The sequence below is a fragment of the Tenrec ecaudatus genome, chromosome 7, assembly GCF_050624435.1.
Source record: "Tenrec ecaudatus isolate mTenEca1 chromosome 7, mTenEca1.hap1, whole genome shotgun sequence".
NCBI classification, from domain to species: domain Eukaryota; kingdom Metazoa; phylum Chordata; class Mammalia; order Afrosoricida; family Tenrecidae; genus Tenrec; species Tenrec ecaudatus.
Genome location: NC_134536.1, coordinates 128,570,670 through 128,596,827, shown reverse-complemented (window position 1 = coordinate 128,596,827; position 26,158 = coordinate 128,570,670). Strand labels below are relative to the sequence as shown.

The 26,158-nt window shown below is 44.5% G+C and overlaps 1 pseudogene; it reads left to right on the top strand.

Moving 5' to 3' along the window:
• Positions 1 to 562: 562 nt before the first annotated feature.
• On the top strand, positions 563 to 26,145 carry LOC142452501 (26S proteasome non-ATPase regulatory subunit 6 pseudogene; annotated as a pseudogene).
• The last annotated feature ends 13 nt before the right edge of the window (positions 26,146 to 26,158 follow it).

Sequence of the window (26,158 nt, the reverse complement as noted above, 5' to 3'; positions counted from 1 at the left end):
TTGTCCACTTCCCAGGAGACCACACAGCTCTGCCAGCTGCTCCGGCGCTGGACTAGAGCAGAGAAATAGAAGATGGAGGATCTCCAAAAGCCTGAGAGTTTGCCTGAAGGAGTCGTTTTGCCATTTAAATCCAAAGGGATGGAGTCTTTATTAATTGGCAAGTTGAAATTACCAACCAATCAAGCTGCAGGAGCAGGAAGGTGAAGAGCTGACCTATTAGCTTGCATCTAACTGTCAGGCCTAATCTAGAACAATTCGTTCTTATGTTGTGGCCCTGCTTGGCACTTGCCCTCATAAAGGGATCCCTGGAGATTTGGACACTCTAGCCACATGTGGTGAAGAAATGAGATGGTGCCTGGCTATCAGAAAAAAACCAGCATCTGGCATCCTAAAGGCTTGTTTCAAAACAAGCAGCCAGGATGCGGCCACACCTGTGGACTGAATTGCTGTTCTTCATGCCTGGAGCTTCCGAATGGGCCCTAGGACCCTGACCTGCCTGCAGCTGTGCCTCCTGTTCAGCTTGATTGAGCTCTGCGGGCGTGCAGTCTGCAGGAGGGCTGTCCAGGACATGGTTCCCTATTTCGAAGCCTTGTGTAGATTCCTTGAATGGACGTGGTGGCCATGGACCTGCTCAATAAAATGAAGAAAGCAAATGAAGAGTTGGAACCTCTGAATGATACGCTGGAAGTTGCAGAGAAGAATCTTGGGGAGAGGGAAAGGCCAGATGCAATGGTGACCAAAGCTCAGGACGTCTTGCAGGAGAGGCGACCAGGAAGGAGCTCTGAGGGCCACTAGGTAACGGACTGGTTAGTGTGTCCAATCTCTGAGGGGTTGGCCAATTTAACAGGGATAATGATCCCATCACCCCAAACACAGAGAAGGCGACAAGCTTGATAGAGAAGGAGGAGCCTATAGCAGGAGAAACCGCCTAAAAATTTAAACCAAAACTCACGCCATCGAGCCCATGCTAACTCACAGTAACCCCCATGGGTTTCCGGGACTGTAAATGTTGACGGGAGTAGAAAGCCCGGTCTTGCTCCCACGGAGCTGCTAGTGCAGACCATGCTGATCGCAGCCCAAAGGTAACCACGACACCACCCTGGCTCCTGGTGCCTGAAAGCAGACTGAGGTCCTTATTGTATGATTATTGTGATTATTCAAACAGGCAGCTGAACTCTTGTCTTGACACGGCTTCAACATTCATCCTATGAATTTTTGGATTATAAGACCTTTGTGATTTACACTGTCTATATCAGCATGATTTCCTTAGAAAGACCAGCTCTCAGGGAAAAGGTTATCAAAGGAACAGAAATTCTTACAGTGTTGCATAGTCTTTTAGAGGTTTAGCAGCATCTGTTTTCACTTGATGAATGCCGTTACTCAGTTTTCTTCCAGTCATTAGCTATTGAAGAAGAAGAAATGAAGACAGACTGACTCTTTGTTTCTCATTATGAGTACTACGTACTACATAAGAGATGAGAATCTATGCCTCCAGTCAGTTGCTGGAATCTTATAGATCACTAACCCGTGGCTATATGGCAGAAGCCTTTGTTGTTGGTGTGGAATTCATTGATCAGGAATTCTCTAGATTTATTGCTTCTGGGAGACTACAATGCAAAACTGATAAAGTGAATGAAATTGTAGAAACCAACAGGCCTGATAGCAAGGACTGGCAGTACCAAGAAATGATCAAGAAAGGAGCTCTATTTAATAGTTGCCAAACTTTCCAGAATCGTGAATATGGAAAAACATGTAAACAAATTATTTCCTTTAGAGATCATTATTTGGAATTTTTATCGCTTCGCTATGTGCCCGGCTCAACTGTATAAAATAAATATTACATTGTTGTTTCAAAACAACAACAAGCAGTCATCTAAGTGGGATGTCAGGTGGAAAGAGCACACCAACCTGTGTGATTCAAGGATTGTAAATAATAAAATCCAAAATCAGAGGAGGGGGATTATAGTAGAGCTTAAATTCTGAGCGCTTGGTTTGCAGAATGCTGTGGATAACAGCGAGAGTCTCAAATCCATTTACAGCATTCCCACATGGAGTAAGCCTTTAGATCATTGACCAGGAATGTGAACAGTCTTGTCCTCAGAGAGAGTACATAAAAAAGTAGGTTTAGTTAAAATTCAGCATCTTACCCCTTGTTTTCCTTTCTGATCCATTGATGGCTTGTTTCATTATTCTCTGCTTTCTTTTGGATTGAGGTTTTTCTGTTGTGGTGGTTGTGGTTGTTTTTAATATGGTTTTCTTTACATGAAATCTAGGATAGGTAAATCCATAAAGACAATTACTCGATTAGTAGCTTTTTTAGGGTTACATCAGGGGAGGTTGTGGGAAATGGTGAACTAATAATAAAGACAAGCATGAAGAAAATGAGCTAAAATTGATTGTGGTGATGATTGCACAATCAACTGTACGGTACATGAATTACATGTCAATAAAATGGTTAAATGGAGGGAAGGGAAAAAAAGAGGACCTGATGCAAAAGGCTTAAGTGGAGAGCAAATGCTTTGAAAATGATGAGGGCAAAGAATGTACGGATGTGCTTTATACAATTGATGTATGTATGGATTGTGATAAGAGTTGTATGAGCCCCTAATAAAATGTAAAAAAAAAAAGAAAAAATCATTAGGGCAAAGAATGTACAGATGTGCTTTATACAACTGATGTATGTATATATATGGATTGTGATAAGAGTTGTATGAGCCCCTAATAAAATATTTTTTTTAAAAAAGGTTAAATAAGTTAAAAAGTAAAACAGCACCTTTGTTGGGGGAAAAAGAATTTGATGAGTTATAGAAAATAGAGAAGCAGTATATTTCTTGGCACAAGCTATATTTTCTTCAAACAAGCAGTCAGCTAAGTGAGATGTCATCCGTGCACCCGGAAGGAGCGCACCAGCTCCTTCCATATAATCTTGTAACCACATGGCTGCTTATGTGTAAATGAGCTTATGCTTTCTTACCTCTGGAGGGAGCTTCTTTCATGATGTTCTTTGATCTTAACTTAATGCTAGCAGATGTGATTGCTTTGTTAAAATAAAAAGTATAAATACAAAAGGGAACCCAAGCAATTAAATGTAACTATGTTTTCCATTTTGCCATCCAACCAATATGACACTATATGGACAGTCTTTAGAAAAATTAGGAAATTAGAAAAGCCAATGACTACATTATTAATAGGGCAATAAATCAACTTCTCAGTAAGAAAGCTAGTAAGAATTATTATAAGTTTATTCTGAGACATGATCCTCTTGTAACCCTTTAGTTCAAATTATACTTGGAACCCGTGAGTGCTAGAACCCCACAAGACCGCCTTGTTTTTCTGCCAGTGGACAGGGTGCAGTCTCACCACTTTTGATTGCTCGTTTTAGTGGGAAATAATGGATTTTTCCTTCTCTAACAGGTGTCTGCCTTTCACAATAAAAAGTTAAAAAAAGAAAAGAAACCACTGGAGGTACTGAGTTTATAATTATAGTGGTGGAATATTCTGGAACAGGATAACGAGAATGGTGGCTGACCATGAAAAGGCAATCGGTGGCACTGCTTTACAAATGTGTACGTTACGTTGGTGCATGTTTTGGTGTGGCTGTTTTCACCATAGTAAGACAATATTGCTATGGAGTCCAAATTACAGGACACTTGACGAAAGTAAAATCTGACCCAGCGCCCAGTCTCTTACCTTTAACTTCTGCTTCTTGCTAACCGGCTGTCAATTTGGACCCAGTAACTAAGGAATGTTTGCCCTGTGGTTAGTCAGGACAAAAAACGTCAGTAGGTCGCCAGTCTGTTCTCTTAGGAGTTTCTGAGGCAGACTGTTATCACAGTACATTGTGCAAGATGCTTTTAGGGAATGTATAAGGGTCCTCCAAAATGTGTGGCATTTGACATCATGAAAATGGTTTATTACACACAGTCAGGCGCAAGCTTTAGATTGTGCTAGGTTCTGCTTCCTATGAAGGTGATCCAGTGTGTTAGTCTGGGTTGACTAGAGAAACATATTCATAGACACTCGCATATAAGAAAGAGCTTTATATAAAACAGCAATTGTATGTTAAGAAAACATCCCAGCCCAGTCCAGATCAAGTCTATAAGTCTGATATAAGTCCATATGTCCAATACTAGTCCCTAAATTCCTCTGTAGACTCATGCAGCACATGCAATGATGCCAAATGCAGCAAGATCACAGGCCAGTGGGTGGCAAGTCTTATAGATCCAGTGGTGGGGGAAGCATCTCAGCGCTGGTGTGGGTCTCATTGTGGCTCTTCTAGCTCCAGGCTGTGGCTCCATCAGTGTGTCTCCATGTGAATTGTCAACAGGCATGCCTCCCGGGGAGAGAGTGATCCCATTTCCAGTGGGGAAGATAAGAGTTCCCAGAATTCTCAGAAGAAGGCTAGGCCCACACAGAGGCTTCATTGGCTATGGCATGATTGACAGGCTAGACTCCACCCCTTCCCAAGTTGACAGGATATTATGTAACTGCCACACCTGGGATTATTGGTGGTCAAACGATGAGAGGGACATCTTTCTTCCAGGAAGAATGTAGTTGAAGTTAAATGAGTTTGTATGCAGCAAGATGCTTACACAAAGAATTTGTTGGGGTATATCCTTAATGATTTACCAAAACCAGTCAATCAGTAGAACTGACATTAAGTAACTAGCCAACTAATTCTTGCCTGTTAAATCCCAAGTTCAGTCTATATCTATCCTCAGGGACTAGCTGCTGCCCCTTGGACCCATAGTCTTCACACACTAAACGTCTATGAGTCCTCATTCAAATATTCTTGTTCTTTCAGTTCATCCAATTTGCTTTATTTTGACAGAGTTAAAGAGCTGTTTTTCTATAAGACAATATGAATAATAGATTTATAGGGACCGGGGACTGAATCACACACCAATATGGGCAAATCTCAAAAACACTGCGCTGAGGAAAGAAGTCAGGCACAAGAGTATATGTATGATTCCACGGATATGGAATTCTAGAAAAAGCAAATATCACACATAATGATAAATACAAGTACGTAGTTGCCTACAATGGGGAATATAATGAAAGACCGGCTGTAACGAGGTTCAAAGGAACTTTGGGGGTGGTCCCTTGTAGACACTCACTAGATATTTCCATTAGTAGATCCCCACTCGTGCCCACTCTGTGCATGCCTAGAACTGTGCCTTAGGGTTTTCCTTTTCTTTTTTTATTAATCACTTAAAAAATCCATCCTGCAATTGTATTAGGCCAGTGGTTCTCAACCTGTGGGTCGCGACCCCTTGGGGGGGGTCAAATGGCCCTTTCATAGGGGTCACCCAATTCATAACAGTAGCAAAATGACAGTTATGAAGTAGCAACAAAATTAATTTTATAGTTGGGGGTCACCACCACATGAGGACCTATATAAAAGGGTCACCGCAGTGGTTGAGAACCACTGTATTAAGCACACCTGTACATATGTTGCCATCAATATTTCCTAAATATTTCCCTCTACTTGAGCCTTTGACATCAGCTCCTTTTTCCCCCCATCCTCCCCCAGTGTCCCACACCTGTGAATCCTTACATATTATTATTGTTATTTCCCTATAGGGTTTTCTTTTTTATTATTATTTTTTACATTTTTCCCCCATAGGGTTTTTTTTAAAACATTTTATTAGGGTCTCATACAACTCTTATCACAATCCATACATACATCAATTGTGTAAAGCACATCTGTACATTCTTTGCCCTCATCATTTTCAAAGCATTTGCTCTCCACTTAAGCCCTTGGCATCAGGTCCTCAATTTTTCCCTCCCCGCTGCCCTCTCCCTCATGAACCCTTGATAATTTATAAATTATTATTTTGTCATATCTTTCCCTGTCCGATGTCTCCCTCCACCCACTTTTCTGTTGTCCGTCCCCCAGGGAGGAGGTCACATGTAGATCCTTGTAATCTGTTCCCTCTTTCCAACCCACTCACCCTCTACCCTTACAGTATTGCCCCTCACACCCCTGGTCCTGAAGGTATCATCCACCCTGGATTCCCTGTGCCTCCAGCTCCCATCTGCACCAGTGTACATCCTTTGCTTTATCCAGACTTACCAGATAGAATCCGGATCATGATAGTTGGGGGTGGGGGGAGCATAGGGTTTTCAAAGCTGTGACCATTCCGATGCAGAGCACAGGCCCATCTTCTGAGGCCTCCAACTGGATTTAAAGTAGTCCAAAGCTCAACTGTTCTATCACCCAGCGACTGGAAGATGTCCTGGCCTGCTTTATCTGCTGATAGGAATGATTCAAGAGACAGGGAATGGGAGGGAGGGAATGGCTGGCAGTCTGAAGATTCTTAAGAGGACTTAAGAAAAGAAGAGGTGTCATGACTCGTCCAGTGGGGGAGGTGGCCTTCCAGAAAGCAGCATCTTGGGAAGAGTGGATGGGCACCCGTGCTCGGCGGTAGGTACGGTGATGGAAGAGAACGATGGCTGAACATTAGAAAGGCGTGTTTCTGCTGTTTTTTATTTTCTTTGTGGCACAGAAACCAATGCCATCGATTGAGTGAAAATGGGTGTGCAGGTGTAGGAGGCTGGAGAAGGTGGAGGACAGCCATCCTGGACTACAAACTGGTTCTGAGATAATTGTATGAGATGTCACCATGGGGGGAAACCGGATGAAAGGAACAGGAGACCTCTCTGTACTAATTTTACAGTTACCCATGAGTCTACAATTATTTCAGAATAAAAAGAAAGAGAAAATGTAGTACAAAAGAAACACAAAAATTAAACTCCCTGTCATTAACATTTTCTTGGGGAAAAAATCTTTTTGGAGCAAGAACCAAACAAATAGTCTCCTCTCCCACTCCCCCTCACCCCCCCCCCCCAGTGGTTCTTTCTCTCCCTGTCTCACACCTGTTTCTATCATGGACAAGCCTGATTAGGAATGGAGGATGCTGATCTGTGTTGAGATATTCTGAATCCAGATATATTGTATGTGGCCAGAGAGATGGTAGTGTTTACCTACAAACCTCTTATCTCCTTCTCCTTGCTTATTATTGGAGAGTGCAGACTCCCCAGGGAAAGCCCCCAAGAACAGACAAAGAGAATGTAGAGCAGATAAAAAAACTATTTGAGTCAAGGACAAACACAGTGCAAGACTCCATAGCTTCTCTGTTTGGCATTGAACTTCATAAGTGAGATGTGGTCCTCACAGGGTTCCTATGAACCTACTTTAATTGAGGGAACATTTGGTAGAAGAGAAATTGCTGTGAAAATGCATATTTATCTGGCAAGATCCCAAACATCCACCAGCAAACTTCTACAGTTAATAGAAGAAGGTAGCAAAATCACAGGGTGCAAGTCAACAAACAGAGAGCGGATGGATTTTCCACTCTCAGAGCTCACCTTTCAGGAAACAACAGACAGACTTCAAGTGAATGGGAGCACCTGTGAGAAACAAAGCTCCGGAAGGGGCGGGGAGGTGGGCAAGTCGAAATGGGAGGCCCAGGGAGGACGTGGGGAGAATGCTCTTGCAAAGCAAAATGTGTCTAAAATTGTTGAATGGAAACCAGTGTAAACTTTCACCCACACACCACCATAAAATTGTAGTTTTCAAAAATCGATTGGGTTTCTACACAGCAGCTTTGAGAAATCTGAAAGGGAAATTAGAAAAATAATTCCATTAACAGCATCTAGGAGAGCGTGTAATGCCTGGTGGGGTTTGATCAAGTGCAATGTATCTGAGAGGAATTACTGAGAGCTGAATGGAGGGTGAGCATGATAGTGGGACAGGAGGAAGATGAAAGGAAGTAGAGGAAAGAAGTAGGAGGCAAAAGCTATGTATAGAAGTATAGCTATAGGCATATATGTATGTAAATGTATTCATTTGTAATGAAAGGGATAAAGGCCAAATACATATATTTATATGTTAAGTATTTAGATAGCAGGCCCCTTCTCATGGCCTCCCTTAACACAAGAACACTTTGGTCTAATAACCTGGCACTCTTTGCTACTCACCTTCTTGACACAATCTCTGAAGATAAAATGGGTGCATGAGCAAATGTGGTGAAGAAAGCTGATGTGCCAGCTATCAAAAGAGATAGCCTCTGGGGTCTTAAAGGCTTGAAGTTAAACAAGAGGCCATCCAGCCGGAAGCAAATAATGCCACAGGGAAGCAGCACACCAGTCTGTGTGACCCTGAGGTGTCAACAGGATCAGGTATCAGGTATCAAAAGATCCAAAACAAACAATTATATCAGTGCAAAGAGGGTTGGAGTGTAGAGAACTGGACATCTCCCCACAGAAGGGTTACTAGAAAGGGATGCTTCAACCAGGGTGCAGTAGTGCGCCGACAAAACACACATCATGCCTCTCGTTCCTAAATGCTTCCTCTCCCCACAACTAGCATGGCCCAGTTAGACCTTACAAATCCGGCTAGACCGGAGTACATGCGTTGGTACAGATAAGAGCGTTCGACACATGGAATTCAAGACAGATAAAACCCTCAGGAACAGTAGTGGGAGTAGCAATATCATGAGTGTAGGGGGATGGGGGTGTGGGAGGGAGGAGGAGAAAGGGGGAATCCATCACAAGGTTAGGTATTTAGCCCACCCCCAGGGGATGAATGACAGAAATATGGATAAAGGGTGACAACAGACAGTTTAAGACATGAAATAACAGTAATAATATATAATTGATCAAGGATTCATGAGAGTGGGAGGGTGCAGGACAGAGGGGAAAAAAGAGGAGCTGATACCAAGGGCTCAAGTAGAGGGAAAATGTTTTGGAAATGTTGATGGTCACATATGTACAAGTGTGCTTAATACAACTGAATGATGGATTGTTATAAGATTTTTAAGAGTCCCCCAATAAAATGATTAATAAAAAATTAAAATTAAATTAGGGGAAAAAAAACAACATCTAAGAGAACAAAATGTCCTTGCCATCAAGCCAGTGGGGACCCTTAGTGACCTTATCGGGCAGAGTAGAACTGTAACTTATCGGGCAGAACCTTATCGGGCAGAGTGGAGCAGCTGATGGTTTCAAACTTCAGACCTTACACATAGAAGCCCAACTCACAACCACTGTGCCACTAGGGACCTACAAGAATAAAATACTTACGAATAAATATAACCAGGGATGAGAGACTCTTACAATAAAAACTATCAAGCATTGATGAAAGAAATTAGAGAAGATAAAATAAATGGGAAGATGTTCCATGTTCATGGATTTGTAGAATGAATATAATTAAGATGTCCATGCTATTCAAAGTAATTTATAGATTCAACATAATCCTGATCGAAATTCCAACAGCCTTCTTTATGGAAATAGGAAAAACTAACCCTCCATTCTATTTGGATAGGCAAGAGGCCTTAAATAGCTGAAACAGAGCTGAAAGAGATCAAATGCATACTTCCCAATTTAAAAAAACTATAGCTACAGGAATCCAAAGAGTCTGATACTGGTATAACAATATGCACACAGACTAATGAAACAGAATTGAGAGTTCAGACATGTACTCAATGTCAACTAATTGTACAGATAGAAACTGTTGAATTGGTGTCTATTTTGTTCTGTTTATTCTAGAAAACAAAATAAAGAAAACAAATCTATATGGCATCTCTGAGATTATGGCCTTAGCCCCTCCAGGTCTACTACTGAGCTCACTCCCATGGATCAATTTTCAGCCAGGCAGTAGATGGGTCAGGAAGAGGAGCCACGATTTGTCTGTGGAACTATGGTGATTTGTGTGTTGCTGTGACACTGGAAGCATGATACTCAGCAGAGCTTCCAGACGAAAAACAACCTAGGAAGAAGTAATATGCTGTCCACTTCTGCGGGGATTAGTCACTGAAGACCTAATGAATAGCAATGGAACATTGTTATCGCCAGATGTTTGTTCCAGAAGATAAGCCTCTCAGGTTGGAAGTCACTCAAAAATATGACTGAGGAAGAGCTGCGTCCTCAAAGTAGAGTCAGCCTTTATGGTATGGATGAGTGAAGCTTTCACGACCTTCATTTGCTGATAGGGCATGACTCAACATGGGAAGAAACAGCTGAAGAAAATATCCATTGATAACTGTGTGTTAGTCTGGGTGGAACTTGAGAAACAAACTCATAGACACTCATGTGTGTGTGAGAGAGAGCTTTATATAAAAGACTAATTGCATATTAAGGAAATATCCCAGTCCAGATCAAGTCCATAAGCCTGATATTAGCCCATATACCCAATACCAGTCTTTAAATTCCTCTTCAGACTCACGCAACATATGCAATGACACCAAGTGCAGGAAGATCACAGGCCCGTGGGTGGCAAATCTTGTGGATCCAGTGGCGGTGGAAGCATCTCAGCGCTGGCGTGGGTCTCCACGTGGCCCCTCCAGCTCCAAGGCTCTGGCTACCATCAGCATAGCTCCATGTGGCTTGTCGACAGCAATGTCTAGCAGGAAGACGAAGCAGAAAGTCTGTCTATATCTGGCCTTCAGGGGGCTATTAATCACCTAGGTGCTTCCAATGAGGTCATCAAGCTGGTACCTGATTGACAGGCTAGACTCCACCCCTTCGCAAGTTGACAGGAGATTATGTAACTGCCACAAACTGGAATGTGGAATATGTGAAGTCTAAGTCTAGGAAAATTGGAAATCCTCAAAAACTAAACAGAGCACGCTAAGACCAATAGCCTAGGCATTAGTGAGTTGAAGTGGACTGGTATTGGCCGTTTTGAGTCAGACACTCACTATGCTGGGAATCAAGAGCCCTGAGGGCATGGAGGGCCAACTGCAAGGCCAGGAATTCAAACCCACCAGCCACTCTGCAGGAGGTGAGGGGGCTTTCTATTCCCATATTCATAGCTTTGGAAACTCACAGGGATAATTCCACTCTGTGCTGTAGGCCTGCTATAAACTGGAATCTCTCAATGGCAATAAGTTCGACGTTGAGTTTTATGCATGCTAGGAATGCCAAACGAAACAGGAATGGCTTCACATTCATTATCACAAATAACAAAGTATAATATCTGCCTGTGATCATACCTGTAAATCTACAAGGAAGTCCAACTAATACTATTATTCAAATTTACACACCAACTGTTAATCATGGAATAATCTTATGATTACATTGATGGAAGTATGATTTATTAAATGTATTATATTTGTTTGGATACATAATAATCACCGTGCTTTTGTGACCTAATTTACAAACATTTGAAAATTGTGCTGCAATTCTACTTTACTGTTAATAAAAAGCTGTTTCAGAGAATAAAACAAAAATAACCCCCCCAAAAATTGACACACCAATCACTAAACGAATGATAAAGAAATTTACCAACTTCAGTTTGAAATTTGATCAAACATGTAATCAAGATGAATTGATAATTAACTGGTGATTGGAATGGGAACGCTGGAAACAAAGAAGAAGGATCAGTTGATGGAAAATATGGCCTTGGTGATAGAAACCAAGCTGGAGATGCTGTGATAGAATTTTGCAAGATATGACTTCCTCATTGCAAATACCCTTGTCAACAACATAAATGGTGACTCTCAGTATAGACCCACATGGACCTCACCAGATGGATTACACAGGAATCAAACTGACTACATCTGTGGGGAAAGATGGTAGAGATGTTCCATACCACATGTTAAAACAAGGCCACTGGCTGACTGTGGGACAAACCATCGGTTGCCAGTTCTGGTGGCGCTGTCAGGTAAGTGTTGGACTAGCCACGGGTCCACCGTTTAAACTCACCAATCGCTGCTCAGGGTACAGATGAGGCTATCTGCTCCCATAAAGATCTACAGGCTCTGAAACCCCGGCGCGTCTCTGGGAGTCAGCATTGACTCGATGACAACGTTTTCGCTTTGTTTTCCTTTAAGTTCATGTTTTAGCTGACGAGAATTGAAACAAGTCCACAAGAGCCAAAATACAACTCTGAGTCTGTCACACCTGAGATTAGAGAACATCTCAAGAACAGACTTGACACACTGAGCATTAATGACAGGAGACCTGATGAGCTGTGGGTGACACCAAGAGCATGCAACATAAAGCAAGCAAGGGGCCACTACAAAGACAGGAAAGAAAGAAAGGGCAACAGGGATGTCCAAAGAGACTCTGACACTTGCTCTTGAACTGAGAGTAGTGAAAGCAAATGAAAAAAATTATGAAGCGAAAGAGCTGGACAGAACATTTCAAAGGGCAGCTCAAGAACCTAAAACAAATTATTATATTGAAATGTGCAAAGACCTGAAGTTAGAAAGCCAAAAAGGGAGGACAGACTCCGCAGACCTCAAGCTTAAAGAACTGAAGAAAAACGTCAAACTTCAAGTTGCCGGACTAAAGGATTTAATCGGTGAAATAAGGAAACCTGATGGGACTATTGGGTAAGGATTGGACTGCTTACAACCAGATCAGCAGTTCAAACTCAGTAGCCATATTGCAGGAAAAAGATGAGGCATCTGCTCCCATGAAAATGTACAGCCGGAGAGAGACCCTACATAGGATCACCATGAGTCAGAATCGATCCAGGGCGGGGGGGTTAGGAGCAAAATAAGCAACGATTCAGGAAGCAGCATCAGAAGGTAGAAGGAATACACAATCACTGTACCCCAAAGCATCGGATGTTATGTAAGCATTTCAACAAGCAGCATATGATTGAGAATGGATATCAACGCAGGAAGAAGGCCAACCTACCCTGAAGGCACTGGTGGAAAACAAGACTCCAGCAATTAACAGAATATCAAATGAAATGTTTCCACGAGCTGGTGAAGTATTGGAAACACTCACCAGGCTATGCCAAGACATTTGGAAGACAGCTCTCTGGTCAACTGACTAAAAAAGATCCATATTTATGCCCATTCCAAAGAACGGTGACCCACCAGATGAAGACATTGCAAATGCACCAGTATTGTTAATGTCACATGCAGTCAACTTTTCATGAAGGTCGCTCAATGCCAGTTGCAGCCGTACATTGACAGGGAGCTAGCTGCCAGAGAGGCAAGCTGGGCCCAGAAGAGAACATGCAATGGAGCCCATCATGGCCGGTGTCCGTCTGATGGATCTTGGCCCAAAGCAAAAACGACCAGACAGATGTTTACCTGTGTTTTATTGACTATTCAAAGGGACTTGATCATGTGAATCATAAGGAATTATAGATAGGAATTCCAGAACACTTCATTGTGATTATCCAGAACCCGTGGCTAGCCCAAGGGGCAGTCATTCAAACAGAGCGAGATTTAAGACCAGCCTTTCTACTAATAGTTGCGTACTTAACCACTCACTCAGGGACTCCTCTATTTTTTAAATGTGTCTATGCAAAACATAAGGTATATAAATATAAAACCTATAACTAACTCACTATCATCAAGTCTATTCCAGTGCTTAGAGACCCTATAGGACAAGGTAGAACTAAAAGCCCCTTTGGGCTTCTGAAACTGTAACTTTTTAAAGAAAGTCTCATTTTTCTCCTGTGGAGCAGCTGGTGGGTTCAAACTGCTGACTTGCTGACCTAGCAGCCCAATGTGTAACCACTGTGCCACCAGGGCGCATAAAACATATAGGAAACATAATATTTTGAAACATGTAAGATAAAAGCCTTTTAAAAATACAACCCAATTTAAAAGTCAGTAAATCAATAAACTTACCCAAAGACACTATACAAATGGCTAATATGCCTGTGAAAATAAGCCTCTGAGATGTTCCATGTCATCAGCCATCCAAGAAATGCACATTAAACCCACAATGAAGAGATACCACCACCCACACCCACTAGAAGGAATAAAATAAATAAGATTATAAACCACAACATATGTGGGCAACATCGCAATGGTGTGCAAGCGGACCTACCGAGAGGCAGAATCTCCCACCCCCATGTCCAGGGGAGGGCAAAGGTCAGATGAGGAAACCCCCAGCACCACAAAGTTCCAATGCAGATCAGCAAGACCCAGGCACCCGAGAGCCTGAAGAACAAGAAGAGAGGGAACCTTCTGCCACCCGCAGAAGTGAAACACCAAACTCTCTGGCCAAACGATCCACTGGTGCTAAGGGAACTGAGAAGGAGCCAGCTGAACTGTCCTTCTGCTACCTGCAGAGCTGGGCCTACAGGAGCTCGCATCTATGAGCGGAGAGATATGAAGGTGGGGTGTGTTCTAGAGATCGCACTGTCATCAGATTATCCATGAAGCCATCAAAGGTTCCTTTCCACACCACCTACACAGTCGGGGAGGCCTCCTTAAAGACGACTTGGGGCCTGCTTTGACGATGTCAAAGGTTTTGCTGTCTGTCTGTTCCCCTGTGACCGACTGCAACGCTCTTGATCTTCTGGTTGGAAGCAGGGCCACTCAGTCTGTGACCAACAGAGCAGCGCATGACCGGATAGCCAGACAGTGGCCAAGGAATGCGCAACATCAGTCACATAATCTGCATGCAGGGTGAAGAAGCTGGAGGCAAATCTTGACAGCCTTTGCCACAGGGACTTCTGTGTATCTGCTATCCCAACTCTAATCTGCCTTTATTCTTTGGAGAAGGGAGACTCCTGTCAAGATACATGCAATCAAGGGAAAAACTTTGTAACTATAGATCAGCTGTATTTAAAATACCTACTTGCTTCTTTGGGATCTCAAAATGTATTTTGTGCTGTACGAAGGCAATCTCATGCTGCCATTTTTTACAAGTGCATTTTATACCAAGTGTTATATACTACCAAATAGTATAGTGCATTGTATTCTCGTTCGTCATTATCTGTCTGAAATTATAAATGTAGCTGGGGATGACGAGGAATTTTGTCATTTTTACTCACACCCAGATCTGTTTCTGAGCAGGTGGCCCATGCTGTTGTGGAAATGTGTCACCTTTTACCCCTGTCGGTTTGTAATGAGAGGATGTCCTTTTACCCTTCGTAGCTCAGAGAGCACCCGATATTTCATCTCAAACACAATAAACATGCTCCGAAGGCTTAAAAAAAACCCCACAAAACAACAACAAAGCAAATGTTGGCCAGGATGTGAAGAAACAAGAGCTTTCAGACATTGGATATAAAAGAACACAAACATTTTGCTAAATAGTTTGTCACTTTCTGAGGTAGTTAGTTTATTGTGCCAGCCAGGCCAATAAACACATGTGGAATTAATTGAAGAGCGGACAAATAAATGGCTCGGTGAGCCTCGCCTTTCTTGTTTCTCGCTCTTTGACCAATGGACCAGTATGCGGCTGCCTTGCTTGTTCTGTGCCTCAATTTCCAAGCTACACTACCTGTGGGACACCTAACCCGTGGACTGTGTCGCTGTAATTTGAGGTTCCTTCAAGACCTGCTTCGCCACACAATTGGAATTTACATCTCTTGAGCTGGGGACTGTCGGACCCTGTTATCTGGCTGACTGTTGGTGACCTGCCTTGCTGTTTGCTGCCTGTGCCCGGATAGTCTGAATTTCTCTACAGAGGATTACCTGGTGACCCTCAAGACTTGAAGGACTGCCAGTGTCTCACAACTGTCTCACGGGAGTGAGTTGCACTGAGCCATCTGTACTGCTTTATAATTTCATTGTTTATTTCTTGTGTTATATATCTATCTGTATAAATATATATACACAATTATTAGCAATCTGGTTTTGTCTAGTTTTGTCTGGTTTTGTCTAACACAGGGTTCAAAAGCAAAACCTAAGTTCACCACAAAACCCTGGTCTTCACCACTTGGCACTGTTTTCACAGAAGTAGCACAAGTGTGTAACCAACAGAAACATATTCTCTCACAGTTTAAGAAGCTAGAAGTCCGAATTCAGGCTGCCAGCTCTCAGGGAAGGGTTTCCTTCTCTGTTGACTCTGGAGGAAGGCAGGTCTAGTGTTGGCTCTTTTCCCAGCCTGCAGACAAGCACCACCCCAAGTGGTTTCTCCAGGGAGCACCTGGCAGCGGAAGCAGATTATCTAGCAAATAAGGGAAACCTGGACTTGCTGTGGTTATTAGATGCCATGGGGTCGATTGGGATGTATCTCAGTTCTTTGTTGAGCCGAATGAAACACTGCCCGGCACCTAACTGTGCCGTCCTTAGGTGTGAGCCCACTGTTGCAGCCACTGTGTCCATCCAGGTCACTGAGGGTCTTTCTCTTGTTCACGGCCCCTCGGCTTTACCAAGCATGGGATTGCTTGTGTTTATGCACTAATCTGTAGTGAACAATTCCACGTGGGTTGACAGTATTCACTACAGATTAGTGAGCACGCACACACGTAAGCCTGTGCCTCCTTTGTGTCTTGGGTTCTCTGGCCCTGGCGGGAACTGTACATTTGAAAAGAGGCTTTGATTCGGTATGGCGAGGCGGTGGGATTGGCAGAGAGGCAGGATGACAGCCGGACCTAGAAGCAGAATCCTTCATGTGAACAAAAAAGTGTGGCAATGTTCCCTACGGATTCGTAAGTAAGTCGATGCTGAGCTTGCTATTGGGGAATGCAGCACTGCTGGCAGGGGGAGGATATGGGCTGGAGGATGTCTGGGTGTGGCAGGGGACTGGCCCAGACCTTGGCCTCCAGCAAATCACCTTGCTGATAACTAGGGTGCAAAGTGCAGGCAGAAGGGAGAAAGTCGGCAAAGTGGGCACCTGGGAGACAGAACCAAGTGTCTTGGAAAGCTGTTGGGCCGAGAGAACTCTTCTACATTCCTCAAAGGTACCTCTCCCACTCTCTCATCCTTCCCAAACCCTCTCAGACCCTTCGCGGAATCAACCCACCTCCACCCTTACTATCTCTGTGCATGCCTGGTCAGTCAGGCTCCTCAGACGTCCGGCCCAGGCCTGCTGAACCTGAAGCCAGTCTCCAAAGTGATAGAATCTTCCTCCACTTTCTGGTTGTGGATGATCTAGTGGCCAATGCTTTCATCCCTTCCCTCCTCAATTCCTCTTCCCAGTGGGCTGTTCCTCCACTTCCCAACAATTCCTCACAGTGCAAGGAAAGAGACAAACGTGGGCCTTTGGCTCTCTGGGAAACTGGGTGGAACTTAGGGGTCAGGTCATGCTGGAAAGAGGAATGAGGTGTCTTGATGATCTTTCCTCATTTATGACCTAGGAAAATGGGAATTTGTTGATTGGTTGTGGCCATCGGAAAGAGTTCCACTGATGGTATGATTCTTATGTCAAACTTTTCATTGAAAATCAGGACGAGTACAGATGTGCTTTATACAATTGACGTATGTATATGTGTGGATTGTGATAAGAGTTGTATGAGCCCCTAATAAAATGTAAAAAAAATTTTAAAAAGAAAATGATTAGGGCAAAGAATGTACGGATGTGGTTTATACAATTGACGTATGTATATGTGTGGATTGTGATAAGAGTTGTATGAGCCCCTAATAAAATGTTTAAAAAAGAAAATCAGGACGAAAAAAACCAAGCTCGCTGCTATCCAGTTGATTCTGACTCGTAGTGCCCCTATAGAGGTTTTCTTGAGCCTGTAACCTGTACGGGATTCATCTCTCTATCGTTGGTGGGTTTGAACCACCAAACTTGTTGTAAGCAGCCCGGCAAGCATCCCACAGGGCCACAGGTGCTCCTATGCATTCCCTAATAGCAAGCTCAGCATCAACTTACTTAGGAATCCGTAGGGAACATTGCCACACTTTTTTCTCCACATGAAAGATTCTGCTTCTAGGTCCGGCTGGCATTGGCCTCTCCCAATCCCACCTCATCTCCAACTTTTGAAGACCCAAAGATCTTATAAAAATCGGAGGACAGCATGCTCTGCACCTTCCTCAGAGGGTTGCTGGGAACTCAGTTTCCCCTGGCATGACTGAGCACTGAATTAGCCTTGGGTTGAGGTAAGAAGAGAGAAAGCAGTAGCAGACGCCTCTTCTTTTCCGAAGTGGCCTCTAAAGACCTCGTTGCCTTCCAGCTCTTAGCGAGCTCAGACTTCACCCCATTCGGCTTGTACACATGCATATTAGTTCAGCCTCTGGGCAGGACAATATGCTTATCTAGAGTGGCTAATGCAAATTTTCAAATCTCTACTTTCCCATGCATTTCTTTTAAAATGTTACAGTATGAATTGGGTGCCGATTGAGAGAGCAAATCCGCTTCTCATTCAACAACTCATACCATCTTGCTTGTCATTGAACACGTGTGTCACAACGTAACACGAACCATCTCATGTCTTCCCCGTGTTTCCTTTTCACTGATCCTTTCCTCGTCCTTCTGAACTCTGTCTGTGAGGAAAGCTGCGCTTTTCATCTCAAAAGGCTGATTATTCTAAGGTGTGTCTCATTAATGTTACTGTTTCCCTTACAGACCTGTCTATGGTTTGTCTGAAAATTGTGTCATGGGTGTTGAGCTCATTTTGAAGGATGACTAAAACCATAATCTTGGGGATTCCATCAGTCCCTTTCCAATCAGCAGGCCTGTTGGCTTTTATGATTTGGAGGTTTGTTCCACATTTTCCTCCTACTCTATCCAGGGCCTCCTTTAATGTGATCCCTGTCAGAGCGATTGGTAGTGGTGGCCGGGCACCATCTAGTTCTTCTGGTCTTGTTAGATCTCTCAGGGGGAGAGAAATATCTCGGCCCTTGGCTCCATGCACGAGAAAGAATTCACACCAAAGCCTGGTTTGTGATCCAAGTGAGTTTTATGAGAGTTAGAAGAAGTGTCAGGTTTACACCAGCACCTGCAGGGCCGCTCACCCCATGCAGCCTGCCCAGAAAGTCACATGGTCGGCCCCAAGGATCCTGCCTTTTCCACTATTCCGAGGGAGGCGTGGCGAACGACCCTGGTCGACCCCATTGGCTGAATTGAATTCACCTGGCCTAGATGGGCCAATCCAGGTGCAGCGCCCATCCAGGTGTACCTCCCCTTCCTGGCCGGAAGCCTGAACCTCTGAGCATGCGCAGTGTGCCACTCCTGCCTGGCCGATAGTTCAGACCTCTGAGTATGTGTAATGGATGCCCCAGTCCCTAAGCTAAACTACCTAACAGTCTCAGGGTCAGGGAGACTGATGTTGGAATGGCCCATTAATTCACTGGGTTAATTGTTCCCATGAGTCTTCAATTTTCATCACTCTTCTTTCCTCTGGACAGGGAGCGGCCAATATTTGCCCCTTAGATGGCTACTTTGAGATTTAAAGACTCCAGTTGCTACTGCCCAAAGTCGGAGTGAGCACATTGTTTGGTGAACTATGTTATGCCAATGGACCGTGGTGTTCCTTGTGCCCCCAGGCCAGCAACCCATGCCCTCAAGGTGTCTGGTTGTGTCTAAGAAGTGTTCGTAACTTTGTCCCTGCATGCTCCCCACATTCTTGGGTGTATTTGCAGCATGGCAAATACACGTGTGGAATTATCCTCTGCCAAAGCTATGTATACTTGTGCGTATAGTCTCACTCTCCGTCCCACACTGGCTCACCCTTCGTGTGTGTTCATGCATCCCCTCATGGATCTCCGTTATTGCAGGACTGTGTCTGTAACTGTAATTACTTCGGTTGCCCGTCACTCCTAATGTCCTCCTCACATCGATTTTTGCTGACCTCCCTCTTAGAGCATATTGCCTTCCCTTTCGGGTTAATATTTCCCAGGTTAATATTTACCCTCTAGTTAGTGATTCACCTTCTTTCCCCTTTCACCCCTGGTAATCATCAGAGAATGCTTCTCTGTGCGTGAGAAACTTTCCTTCATCTTTTCCAGCAATGGTTTCATACAATATCCGTCCATTTGTGGTGTCCTACTTTCACTCCGCCTAATCGTGGAGTTATGAGGTGTTTCATGGGGTGATCGTTAGTCTTTGGGTAAAGACTACTCTACTGTGGGCATGTACGCAGCAGAGTTTGCTTACCCTTCCTCCCACTGATGGGCATTTAGGCTGCTTCCATCTTCCCTCCTTTGCTACCGGGACCAGAGCTGCACCGACCATGGGTGTTCATATGGCCTCTTCCTGCTGCAGCTCTTAGTTCTCGGGAAGATCACCAAATCGTGGGACTGCTGGATCATACAGTATTTCGATTTGCAACTTTTGAGGTGTGAGAGGGAGACTTGGTGTCAACTTGGCTGGACCAGGCTTCTCAGTGGTTTGGTAGCTAAGGCCTAGTCATCCCCCAAGATGTGACCTAACAAAATGTTATCAGATCCACATATAATGGGATTCCCACCACCACCACCTGCCTGTAAGATGATTAAGGTGGAACGCAACCCACCAATCAGGTCACCACCCTGATGCAATTGAAAGGAAGTCACTTCAGGGGAGGAGCCCCTGTAGCAGAGTCCATTATGGCAAGGTCAGCGGTTTGAACTCACCTGACCCCCTGTGGGAGAAAGGTGAAGCCTTCTGCTTCTGTCAGCCTCGGAAGCCCACGGGGCCGTTCTACTCTGTCCTATGGGATCCCTGTGAGTTGAAATTGACTTTAGGCTTTGGTTCTGCAGGGGGTGGTCTATTTTCTATATAAAGAGAGGCTGTGAGAAAGCTTGCCTGCTGTTTTGCTGGGTTTGGGTCCTGCGTCTGGCCCGCTGACCTCCAGCCCTTGGGACTTGAGCCAGTGGCCTGCCGTGTTGTCCGCTGATTCCAGGAGCCCATTGGTGATCTCCCATCTGTTCAGCCAACCTTGGATTCATCCACCACCAGCATGTGATATTCCTGCCCATCCTGGGTTCATCAGTTCCCAGAGGTGCAGAAGTTAGGAGAAGCCTCCAACTTCACATCTGATTTAGAACTGCCTGGATTTAAACTTTCCCACTTCCACAACTCTGTGAGCCATTTTCTTGATATGAATATATATATGTATCACTAGTTTTGCTTCTCTAGAGAACTCAGTCTAAGACAAACTGCCATACTGTTTTCCAAAATGGTTGCATCATCTCACACTCATTTTTAATGAGTAAGAAAAGAATGGTTCTTTTTTCCCCCCATTTTGTCTTTTATCTCCTGGGATGAACTAGAGTCCTTGAAATTAACCTGCCTGTCTATGGGGCTTTCCAGATCAGGAATGATTATATAACCTACAAGTCTCCCTGGGCACCTGGAGGTTCAGAGACACACAAAAGTCTGGGAAATGAGGCAGGGATGGGAATGAAGCAGGGATCCCTAGTGGCACAGTGGTGAAGTGCTCAACTGCAGACTGAAAGGTCGGACGTTCGGCCTGCCCAGCTGTGCTCCACTGGAGAATGGAGTAGGAGATCTGCTCTTATAAATCTTAAACCAAAACAGAAATCCAAACCCACTGCCATCAAAGAGATTCTAACTCATAACAACCTCTTAGGACAAAGTAGAATTGCCCCTTAGGGCAGGTGTCCTCAAACTACAGCCCAAGGGCCACATACAGGCCCCACGAGGACATTTATCTGGCCCGCCAGGTGTTTTGCCCCATTTTTTAATTTCATAATAAGACATGTGCAGTGTACATAGGAATCTGTTCATAGTTTCTTTTTTAAACTATAGTCCGGCCCTCCAATGAGTCTGAGGGACAGTGAACTGACCCCCTGCTTAAAAAGGTTGAGGACCCCTGCCTTAGGGTTTCCAAGACTGTAATCTGTGAGGAAGCACACTGCCCCATCTGCCTCCCACACGTTGGCTGGTGGATTGAAATGCTAGCTTTTGCCCATTGGCCCCCTGAGGCTCCCTCGGGGGGAAAAATGACAGCCTAGAAAACCCTTTGGGAAAGGTTTACTCTGCTGTTTAGTCAGTATGAGTGGGAATCCTAGAGCTTAGCTGCTAACCAAAAGGCCAAAAGTTCTCAACCGCCGTGACCCTTTCATCCAGTTCCTCATGTGGTGGCGACCCCCCCCCCAACCATAACATTATTTTCATTGCTACTTCATCACTGTCATTCTGTTACTGTGATGAATCGAGTGACCCCTGTGAAAGGGTTGTTCAACCCCCCAAAGGGGTCGGACCCACAGGTTGAGAACCACTGCTCTAAGGGGGGGGAGGCGGGGGAGAAAGACCTAGCAACCTGCTTCAATAAAGATGACAGCCGAGGGCCTTCCACCAAAGCCTACCCATGGCCACTACCACAGCCACGTCTCTAACAATGCCCGAGAAGCTCCAAGACGTTTTGTGAACATTCAACAAGACCATCAAAGGGCTGTGGAACATAGAGCCTGTGCCATCGCTGCCATTAGGCATGTGGGGTGACCATGTGGTCCTGTGGTGTCGAGGAACAAACACATAGATCTCACCGAGAGAGCTGAAGATCGCACAGAAATCACACCTGGACCACCGGCCACTGTGGCTTGACCGTGGACATGACCAAGAAATAAGACGAGAGGCCTTATCTATGAAAATTTATTTATGCACATTAAAATAACAGTACCGTAGCATTACAGCCTAGGAAAACATATGGGGCAGGTCTATGAGGTCTGTAAGGTCACTGGGGTCAGGATGGACTTGACAGCACACAACAACAGGGATAGAGTTTAGAGCCCAGTGATGGGTGTGTGTGTGTGTGTGTGTGTGTGTAGGGATATGAAGCACTCACTTGTCACACTTTGTGAGTTTCCTCCGGGGCACATCAGCATATCTGCAGCCAAGGTCTCCAATTATGCCTGTGAATGAGAATTCACGTTCAATGTTTCAACAAGAACAGCCATTCTGGATCCATTCACCTTGCACTCACTGCCAAAGAAAGCCAGAAACGGACTGCTGCCAGGCTCCCCATGGGGCGGGTGGTGAAGGCAGTCAAAACGTGATGCTTGCTCCCCAACTACCACCCCCTTCCAGCTGACCCTCCCTTGGAATTCAGTCAAATATGCCACAGTGGCCTTAAAGATCTTCCCTGTAATTTTCTGTTTCCACATTGTCTACAAAGTCTTGCTTTTACAACAACAACATGCTATCAAAATGAAAATCATGTATATTTTGTGTTGGAGAACACTTCAAATCAAAATCTTCAGGAAGTTTCCTGGATTTAAATTGGACTCAGGTCCTGTAGGAGAGGTGCCAGTTTGGCTATTGAAGTTCCTGGTTCCGAGCCTGGGCTTGAGGCACAGTAGTCCTGCCATCCTGGACAAGGCTCCTGACATCGGTGGGGATTAATCCTGAAGGCGAGAGTACCGGAAGCAGATTGTAGGCCCCTCTCCCAGTTTCATCCAGCAGGTCTAGAGCTGACCCTGGAATATGATTTTAATAAGCACTGTGCATTACTCTAATAAAAGTGGTACCATGCTTTGAGAAGCACTGTCCCCAACTGCTCAAATCTCTTTTTTTTTTTAATAAAATCTCTATTTAAAATTACTTTATTCCAGGAGGGGAGAGGGAGGGTGGGGGGAGAAAAGGGGAACCTATCACAATGATCAATGTATAACTCTCCCCCCACCCCCCGCAGGGGACAAACAAAAGAAAAGTGGGTGAAGGGAAACAGAGGTTGATGTAAGACATGAAAGTTTTTTTTATAATTTATCAAGAGTTCATGAGGGAGGGAGGGAGGGAGGGAGGGAGGGTGAGGGAGGGAGGCAGAAAAATGAGCTGATACCAAGGGCTCAAGTAGAAAGAAAATGTTTCGAAAATGATGATGGCAACATATGTACAAATGTGCTTGACACAATGGATGGATGTATAGATTGTGGTAAGAGCTATAAGAGCCCCAATAAAATGATTTAAATAAAAGAAAAGTTTGAAAATAAAATTACTTTATTGTGAGAAATTTCAAATATATATGAAACTAGAAAAAATATATTGGACATCTGTATACCCGTCACCCACTTCAACAAAAAACTTGAGTCGATCTTGTTTCAGCTGTAGTCTATTCTACTTTTCCAGAGTTTGAAAACATTCTTGACACTAACCTATTTCATCCATAAGCACTTCAGTGTCTATAAAGGATAAGGAATTTAAAAGTAAGGAACTCTAAGACTATTGCTAATTTGAAAAATTAAATATTAATTCTTGTAATTATCCGATATCCAGACAGCATTAGAATAGAATATCTATCTGATTGCTTCATCACATTTAAAAAATAATTTGTTCAAATTAAGGCCTAAATTAAATCCATATATTATCATTGGTTACCATGCCTCGTGTTTCTTTTAATTTTTGGTTTCCCTCTCCATCTATTTTCCCTTTGAAATTTGTTGTTGTTGGATAAACAGGGTCATTAATTTTATACAGATTTTCACAATCTGGGTATTGATAATGACATTTTTGGTAACATTGTTTACTATGTTCTTCGGTCTCCTGTAATTCTCGAAAATATAGATTATTGGATCTAGTGGCTCAATCTGTTTGCAATGATTTTTTGTGTGCGTGTGCAAGAATCTTTTTCATAATGAGGCATGTAATGTCTGGATCTCTCTTTAGCAGTCGATAATGATCATAGCCTAGAGGATTCTTTTATCACTAGGGTTTGCAAAAGTCGAGCCTCCAGTTCTTCACTTTTAAACATAGGAACATTAATTATTGTCATTGGGTGGCAATAGGCTTGTTAATAAGATGCAATCAGATAATCACGGGTATTTGCTGAGCTCCTACTTTGCCTCAATGGACACTGGTGGCGTAGTGGGCAACACATTGGCTACTGACCAGAGAGTCAGCCTGGTTTGAACCCACCAGCCAGCGTAAGGGAGAGAGATGGGCTATCTGCTTCCGTGAAGACCTGAAGGCTTGGAAACCCAAAGGGCAGATCAATAGTTTTTTTGGTGGGTCTGAATCACACTGAACATGCTGGTCTATGGTAGATACTATATTTTGCCCCAGCAGACTCATAATAAAACTAGAATGCCAAGTAAGTTGACCAGACATAGCTCACTGCTACAAATTGGTTGGGTTGGGATCCTAACTCAGGTCCATCCAACCATAAAGCACCATTCCGAGTCATAGTGCTCCTACAAGACAGAATATGAGGGGGCTTCACAAGGTTCGTGGGAAAATTCCATTATCTTTTCATTCCATTTCTCCACAAACTTGTTAAAGCCCCCTCCTAGAACTGCCCCATCCATAGGCCTTCCAAGGCTGCACTTTTTACGGAAGAGCCCGGATGGGTTATAGTGGGCTCCTCCCCTCAAGGTCGGTTCCAATTCACCAGCCACTCCGCAGGAGAACGATGTGGCTTCTACTCCTAGAAGTGGCTAAACAGAACGCTTTGCCTTCAAGTCAATTTCAACTCACGGCGACCCTATAGGACGGGATAGAACTTCCCCTCTGGGCTTCCAAGGCCGGGCTGTAACTCTTTAAGATACGGGAAAGCCTCATCTTCCTCCCAGAGGAGCAATCGTGGTTTCAAACTGCCGACCTTGCAGTTAGCAGCCGGCTAACAACCCACGGCCCCCAGGGCTCCTCTGTAAATAGTCTTGGAAATTCACAGGGAAAGTTCTACTTTGTCCTATAAGGTCGCTATGGATTGGAATCAAATCTTGGGACTGAACTTTGTGGTTAGCAGCTAAGAACTTAACTCCTGTGCTGTCCGGGCTTCTGGAAGCTTGTGCTTCTAGCTATTGGAGCTACTCACTGGGGGGACCTAGCAACTCCTCTCGCAGGCACTTGCCCGAATCCGTTGGCTGGTTGTCACCCAAACCAAGCGCATTGCTGTCAAACCCATTCCGACTCAGTGTCCCTTCAGGACAGGGTAGACCTGACTCGGTGGGCCTCCGAGACTAACCCTTTACAGAAGCAGAAAGCCTCATTTTTCTCCCAAGGAGCGCCTGGTGGGTTCGAACTGCTGACCTTGCAATGAACAGTCCTACAGGTAACCCACCTCGTCACCGGGCTCTTTGTTAGATGCTCTCCATTCTGCACCTCATTTAACCCTCTCCATTGTACTGTTACTGGTATTATAATTACTGGCCCATGTCGCAGGTAAGGTTTCCCGTTTAGAAGCCGGGTAGTGAAGGCACATGCCCTCAAGGTCATAAGGTCTTGGGGGCAAGGAAAGAAATGGCTTCTAAATGTCCCCACGTGGCCTGTTTGGACTCCCAGCTCTGTAAATTAGGTTCTGAACGACCGCGCAAGGCCGGTGACTAGTCGGTGTCAAAGAAACGGAAGCGGGTATGGTCCGTGGCAGGGTGTGAGTGACGTCGGCTAGAGCCGGCGCTGGGCCGCAATAAAAGACGAGCCGGCGGCGGGGGACCGAGGGTGGTGCGCATGCGCAGAGGCCTCGCGTCGGGAGGGGCTCACAGCCTCTTTGAAAGGTCTTCCCGCCTCTAGGGGGCGCTCAACGAGACTGGTCGGCACCGGCCCCGGCCCCTCGGGATCCGCCGTGCTCGGAATTGCAGGGTCCGGCGGGAAGCAGCACTTTCAGGTTAGAGGTTCCGGACCT